Here is an 8,635-nt window from a genome sequence, read left to right as displayed (position 1 = left end):
TTTACTGATAATTGCTGCCAGAACAAATTTTCCCATTTCGTGCCACATTATTATCCTTGTTCATTTCTTGCATACTGCCACATACACATAGGATATCTTCGGTGGAAAAAGTCGCAAGCATTATTAGCCATAGCGACACACGGAAGCCCAACAGCAGTGTAGGAGGAGTCGCCAGCGGTGGATTATCCTTGGTATTCACTTTCGTCTCGCATGTGTCTATGGTAGCACCGCTGCTGACTGGAGTGCAGCAGGTTCGGGGCTTTTGAACTCTTTCACGGTACATCATAAAATTTTTAATGCAATTAGAAAAGTAGATTAGGAATCGCTTCAGAAAGGTACATATTCATAGCATTATGCGTTGTGCGGAGTGTCTTCCGAGGAAGGATTTGAGCTAAGGCCGCTCGGGCGTTTACCCGACCAAACAATCGCTTCTCGAGGAGATTATCTGTCTTTGTTGGTTTTTGATTTTTGGGCCATAAGGTGTTTCGGCTTATTGCAAAGTCGAATTTCGCTTCCAAGGAAAGGTTGCTGGATTTTCACTGATTTATGACTTTTAGATTGGATATTTGCAGCATTGTTGTAAAATGGTATTGCTTACCCACTATCTTCGAAAATTTGTTATTTACTAAGAAAGACGTGTTTCAAGGATTTATTTGTTTTAAAAATCAAATATATAATAAAGCTATATTTTGTTAAATATTATCGTCACTATAATGTTTATTTAATATCTAGATTGTTGCATAGCATAGCATAGTTACGATGTACTTCGAAGATTGGACACTAGTGATACTCATTTTTTTTTCTTTTGAAATCCTTATCCAGATTGCTATCAGAAATCAAGGTGCGTGTGGTCCTTAATTTCAATCTAGGATAAAAATCTCAAAAGCATGAGGATTACTACTCCTGGCCACGCCCATCTTCACCGTAAATTGGAAGGGGAAGGAAGTGTTGATGTGGTACTTACTTAACGAGAGGCCCCCGACTCAGCGACACCCTCATAAGTACCACGGTGTTGGATATTGGGGAAGGTATTGGTTGGGTCAGGATTTGCCTGTAGCTGACAATATGACCGTGATAGATCTTACACCGTAACACACCACGCAAAGGTGTCTACCCAGCGTTACGGGGTTTAATATCTAGATTATTGCATGCAGTAATAAATTATGTAATTTAGATATGGGGCGTCATGGTCATTTTTCCAAATCGAATCTATTCTGGGTCGAAGCCATTCTGGGTCCTAAACAATTATTAATTATTTATTTAGTTTACATCTAAACAGATAACACTGAATCAACAATCCGACGCCATAATACACGGTCCGATGGCGCATCTCTTCATCCTCGAATGTGCCAATGTGCTCGCCAACTCTACCGGTCTTATAAGCATCTTGTACATGACACATTTGGTGCGGTGGTGAATCTGTTTTGACCGCAGTTTCTCCTGTAGCCCGTAATAGGCCTGAAGGATGTTATCGATCATATAGTAATTTGCGTTCGATCATTTAGTAGTTTGTCAATAAATCATTCCAGAAGCTGAATTTCAATATGTGTTGTATGGTGGTTGGTTGTATGTTGTATGTTTTTCTACAACTCTGCCAAATGGTTCGTTGTTTAAATTCCACTAGTAACCGAGTTATAGCTATAGTATCAGTAACTTAGACTAAATGATAACAAAATTCCAATCATTTAGTCAAAGCTACTGCAACTAGCGCTATAACATCGTTATTAGTGGAATTCTAACAACAATCCATTAGGCACAATTGTAGAAAAACCTTCGCACTAGAAGTCCACCATATAACACATTTTGAAATTCAGCTTCTGTGATGAGTTATTCATAAACTAATAAATGATCGAACGCAAATTACTAAATGATCGATAACATCTTTGGGCCCACTTCCACAGATGATGCGCCTTCGTATTTCACGACTAACATTGTTATCAGCCGTTAGCAACGATCCAAGGTAGACGAATTCCTCGACCACCACGAAGGTATCCCCGTTTATCGTATCACTGGTTTCCAGGCGGGCCCTGTCGCGCTCGGTTCCGCCCACAAGCATGTACTTTGTCTTTGACGCATTCACCACCAGTCCAACTTTTGTTGCTTCACGTTTCAGGCGGGTGTACAGTTCTGCCACCTTTGCAAATTTTCGGCCGACAATGTCCATGTCCTCCGCGAAACAAATAAATTGACTGGATCTGTTGAAAATCGTATCCCGGCTGTTACAACCGGCTCTCCGCATGACACCTTCTAGCACAATGTTGAACAACAGGCACGAAAGTCCATACTCTTATCTTAGTCCCCGGCGCGATTCGAACGAACTGAAGTGTTCGCCCGAAATCTTCACACAGTGTTGCACACCATCCACCGTTGCTTTGATCAGTCTGGTAAGCTTCCCAAGGGAAGCTGTTCTCGTCCATAATTTTCCATAGCTCTACGCGGTCTATACTGTCGTATGCCGCCTTGTATCCAATAAACAGATAGTACGTTGAATTCACGACATTTTTGTAAATAAGATGTGCCGTACAGTAAAGATCTGGTTGAAGAGCGGAAGTCAACGGAACCGGCTTGATAACTTCCCATGAACTTGTGTGGCCCCAAATGGCCGGAGCGAATTGTTATGACAGCAGCTCTCCGTGGGTGCGTGTGCACGCCACGGAGGTCTGACCAGAAGAGGACGAGTCATGGCTTGCTGCGCACTGATCGACACGCTGAGGTGTTAATGTATAATCACACGCTGATTGTAATATACTCAAACCCCACATTTCCCTTCTTCTCTCATTAAAAAAAGGCAAAAAAAAAACCCTAGCATAGAACGCATAGATTTTTGTTAAGTTATTTGCGCAAGACGAAGATGAACATATTGCTTTTGAGAAACTGATGGTTTCCTTTGAAAACTGAACTCCAAAATAAACTTGTATGATCATCGTGGTTTTCAATCGCAAAACAACGAAATGCAAGCCAATAGGTTGTATCATTAAAATGTTAAACTGAATTGGTAATTGATGTCACAAAAACATTTTATATTGTAGCAATAATCTAAATATCTTATACCGTCCATTAAATCCAACTATCAGCTTCATATATAGTAATACCAGCAAGCTGACCTTCAACATATCGATGTTGAACTTGCTAACAACCGCTTAGAACATGTGTTCCCAAACTGTGGGCCGCGACTCCCAGGGAGGTCGTGGGCTGATCAATGATGGATTGCGAAAAACGAATCTTGATTCATTATTTTGTCCCACAAATCTATCACAGCCATTAGATTTGGATCTATGTAGTGAATGGAGAACAATAAATTTTGAGATTTTGTCAAATACAATGAAATCCAAATAATACAAATCCAATCCAAATTCTATCAAATTCCAATAAAAATCCAAGCCACATTCAATCCGATTCCAATGAACATCCAATCACAGAGAACAGACATGGAGGCACAGAGAACAGACATGGAGGCTCGAACAAAATTTCTTGCAAAACATGTGTAAACAAACACACCTAACCTCAACGCCATCGACGTCGACATTGCAACTCACAATCTCATTTTGTCAACACGATGGCGCTGGCATGCTCTTGCATGCATAACGACACTAGCGCACAGTGGTATTTTTTTATGACGCTAGCGCTGATTATGCACGAGATAACGGCGACATTCCAAAGTTATTTCAAAATGAACAGTAAAAAGTTATCACAACATGGCGAGTGGAGCTTCAACGTCTGTTCTCTGTGATGGAGGCTCGAACAAAATTTCTTGCAAAACATGTGTAAACAAACACACCGAACCTCAACGCCATCGACGCCGACATTGCAACTCACAAGCTCAATTTGACAACACGATGGCGCTGGTATGCTCTTGCATGCATAACGACACTAGCGCACAGTGGCATTTTTTTATGACGCTAGCGCTGATTATGCACGGGATAACGGCGACATTCCAAAGTAATTTCAAAATGAACAGTAAAAAGTTATCACAACATGGTGAGTGGAGCTTCAACGTCTGTTCTCTGTGATCCAATCACAGAGAACAGACGTTGAAGCTGGACTCACCATGTTGTGATAACTTTTTACTGTTCATTTTGAATAACTTTGGAATGTCGCCGTTATCCCGTGCATAATCAGCGCTAGCGTCATCAAAAAATGCCACTGTGCGCTAGTGTCGTTACGCACGCAAGAGCATACCAGCGCCATCGTGTTGTCAAAATGAGATTGTGAGTTGGAATGTCGACGTCGATGGCGTTGAGGTTCGGTGTGTTTGTTTACACATGTTTTGCAAGAAATTTTGTTCGAGCCTCCATGTCTGTTCTCTGTGATCCAATCCTAATCCAATCTAAATCCGTTCCAAATCCAAATCCAATCAAATGCAATTCTAATCCAAATCTAAGTCCAAATCCAATCTAAATCCAGTCCAAATCCAATCCATATCCAATTCAAATCCATTCCAATCAAATCCAAATCCAACCAAAATCTAATCCAAATCCTATCTAAATCCAATCCAAATTCAATCCATTCCACATTCAATCCAAATCCGTTCCACATCAATTCCAAATCCACTGCAATCAAAATCTAATCCAAATCCGATCCAAATCCAATCTAAATCCGTTCCAAATCCAAATCCAATCAAATCCAATCCAAATCTTACCAAAATCTAATCCAAATCCAATACATATCCAATTCAAATCCATTCCAATCAAATCCACAGGGCAGCCATTTGGGTCCGTTTTTATTCCTGTTGTATATGAACGACGTTAATTTTGTGCTCAAATGCCTTAAACTATCGTATGCCGACGACATGAAGCTATATTACTCTATAAAGCATCCTCAAGATGCAATGTTTCTGCAACAACAATGAATTACAATGATATGGAAATGCTAATATCATCTTCCAAACTTGGACGTACATGTTCATGATAGCATTAGAGGCGAAAGTATAGAATTGATAGTTCCGTTAGGATACGGCAGGCATGAAGAATGTTTTTATAGAAGTCGATTTGAAAGCGAGCGGAGGGCAATATTTGTGATGGCACATATCGCACGACCTTCCTTCTGCCAAGCAGTGGTGCAATTTATCAACAATGCCTGCTGAGTGTGATTTTTTTGTTTTGTATTTTTCTCTGCTCCTCTTCGCCTATGACGGTGTCTTTCAGTCAGTAAGACAAAGCAGGAGTAGATTAGCTTACTCGGTTTGCCAACAGCGGGCTGAAGCTGATGATCAATTGGCACAAATTTCCTGTCACTGTCTTTCAAGTGATAGTATTCACCCATGCATTTATATAGGGCCGTCGCATTCACGCAGCAGCGCGTGAACTGAATGGACTGTCACTGCGGGCTGCGTGTGCAATGAGAAGAGAGGTCTTTTGTTTACTCTTTCTTTGATTGTTGCTGCTAACCATTTTCAGTTTTCACTTTTAGGAAGTGAGTGTGAAGAGGATATGGTATCAATTTCAACAAATTTCAGTCACTGAGATTGATAATTCGCACCACTGCTGCCAAGCTCCCGTATGAAGGGGGAGGGAAGAATATCAGTGTGGAAGCTGATATATCTCCACTGGCAAAAGGAAGGTGGTTTGACTTGCTCATATGCCATCGCGTGCGGAAGGATTTGCTATCGACGAGTACTGTCTCCAAATTTCTAATATGACATCAGCATTTAGTCGAATAGGATTTTTATTGCACAGTTCTGTTTTCTCATTGCTCTCTGTTTTCTTCTATAAAAACATTCTTCATGCCTGCCGTATCCTAACGGAACTATCAATTCTATACTTTCGCCTCTAATGCTATCATGAACATGTACGTCCAAGTTTGGAAGATGATATTAGCATTTCCATATCATTGTAAATCGTTTAACTTCACGTAGAAGTAACACACACGAAATCATTAATTTAGTGTAACAATGAATTATTGGCAGTGGCTGATTTTCTACCTGCCGCTGCCACATCCAGGCGCTATACTATATGCGCAAAATAGCCAGCATGAGTTAATCGCCAGAAATTTATATGGCGAAAGACATCTAACGCGGGTTTTCACAAAATTAGAAACTTTTCATGAAAAACTATTTGGTACCGGTTATGAAGAATGGTGTCCGCTACTACGCCTACACAGAAAAAAATTCCATGGTAACGGTTACTATTTTGTAGACTACGCCATGTTTTTAAAACAACCACAAATTTTCAGTTAAATTAACCACGCATTCGGACAAATTCACCACTGATTCAGTTCATGCAACAACATTTCACCAGGACCACAGTTGATTTCTACTGCGCGCATGGTAAAATCAAACGGGTTTGTTGTCTGCTGAAAATCGTCGGTGCGTATTCTTAAATTAACCCTCGGAATGATAGTTTTTTTGCGTGTACCAAATATGTTTTCGATTAAGGTGCTTAATTTTGTGCAATCGAACCTTAGATGCCTTTCGTCATACTGATTTCAGAAAGTTAACTCCTAGTGTGCCGCTGTAAGCACGCTCAAAGCAGGCGATTCATTCGAAGTGTTTGCTGAATGGTGCCGCATAAACCGAATGACATTAAATGTCGCAAAATGTTCTGTCATATCCTTCGGCCGCAAACATTCGCTCTTCCTATTCGACTACGCTTTGGGAGATATTCAGCTTCAACGCGAATCGACAGTCAAGGATCTCGGAGTTTTGATCGACTCGAAAATGACATTCAAGGATCATGTAGCATATATCACAGAGATAAATGTGATAAAGTATCATCGTGCTAGCCTCATGATATACGAATGCAAAAATGGTAACCTGGCTAAGAAACCTTAGTGCTTAATGAACACTAAGCTGCGAGGCGGCTCTGTCCCAGTGTGGGGATGTAATGCCAAGAAGAAGAAGAAGAAGAATGTCACTTTCGGACAGTGGAAGTTATATTGTAATATAAAATAACAAACCGCCCTCCCTGTTCCTGTCCGCAACGTTTACTACTCGGGCGTATCACAACCGGATGACTTGGTGTTTGGTACTGGCTAGCATTTGTTGATTACTAGAAGTTGTCGTGACCGGGTTTTATCAACCTGCACTTCTTTGTCGTACTCAAAAATCCAACTATCCCTTCTCCAACAGCGATGCCTGAAGGATTGGCCCGGACGTTGAGAAAACATCGTGTGATATTATCAATGAGCACTATCGAAAAATTAGTCGAATTTATTTTACCCATATCAATCATAGGGTTTTTTTGTTTCAAAATATATTCAAACGGACAGAAAAAGAGAATCCAACAGTCGGAATCGCGAAAAGCATCATTACCACATGGGTTTATAAAGCGAAAATTTTAAGTTATCGTACCGTCGTCAGGGAGATAATGGGTCAATTGGGGTCACTGTTTCAACTACATAGATTGCTTTTAGAATAGATTTAATATATATGAGGACAAGAAAACTTAATTATTAAAGACCTTTTTGAACGATTTTGTTATCCGATCTCCAGACTGTCGGTGAGGGTACTGACCCATTGTTACCTTCAGACACATTGTCACCTCCGACGACGGTATTCAACAATTTTTATATTTTAAGTTACGAAAATTTTGTTCTAAACCAGTGACTTAAGTAATCAAATGAATTAGCTTAAAATATTCATACATGATGATCACTACATTCCTCAATGCATAGAACTATTATACGTAGTTTTCGTCGAGCGGACGTGTCTTGTACACATCCCTGGATTTTTCTCACCGTCATCTTTTTCTCACACTCAATACACTCAAAAAAGTTTGATTTTCCGTGTATAATATTTGAGTGTGAGTGCCCAATCTGAAAACAAATAGACGTCAAATCATGGCGGGAATCGATTTAGTGTACACAATTACATGTGACTAACGAGTAATGGGTTATAATTGGGTAAATTTCAGTAACAAAAATCGATCAAACCGAAATGAGAGTGAGTGTGAGAAAAAGAAGCGGGCAAATCACAATCTACACATAACTCTTCAAATTGGTGAAATCGGCAATATAAAATACCTATATAGAGATGAGTGACGTTTAACGCTCGCACACTGATGTGCAATTCGGCATGTGTAATTACATGTTTGTTTTCCTTCTGCTTATAACCTCAAAATTGATCGAGTCATCACGATGGTTGCGAAGGAGTCAAAAAATATATGGAAATATACTCATTTTTACCCAAACTTTGCTGAGTAGCACCATCTAGGAGTGTTTGTTTTCCTTTTATCGCCACTCACACATTCGGACGTGAGAATCTCAATAAATATCACATTCAAAATGTAATCTAACGTTTGGTAAATATGAAATAAATTAAGAAAATAAAACAAAACGAACACGCAGAAAAACATATTGTAGAAACAACAATTTTCCGGTTTGAATTCAACAATAAATATTGTTAACTCAGGGCTAATAATATTTTGCTTTTGAAACAATCCAGAATATTGTTGTTTTTACAATCATAATTTGCGCAACGCTAAATGTGTTTCAACAATATTATTGTTGAAATAATTGTAAATGTATTGTTGAATCAATGACACAAACACGTTTGTGGGGTTACGTTACGAGGGGGTGGGTGGGGTTTGAAAATGGTCTATTTCAGCGTTATGTAATTTGTGAATGAACCCCTTGTAAAATGTACACTCAACCAAACTATCTTAGGAACATCATAAGCCACATCTTATAAATCGTGGAA

The sequence above is a fragment of the Armigeres subalbatus genome, chromosome 1 (assembly GCF_024139115.2).
Source record: "Armigeres subalbatus isolate Guangzhou_Male chromosome 1, GZ_Asu_2, whole genome shotgun sequence".
Taxonomy (NCBI): Eukaryota; Metazoa; Arthropoda; class Insecta; order Diptera; family Culicidae; genus Armigeres; species Armigeres subalbatus.
The sequence above is the reverse complement of the archived record's forward strand: the minus strand, read 5'-3'. Positions refer to the sequence as shown.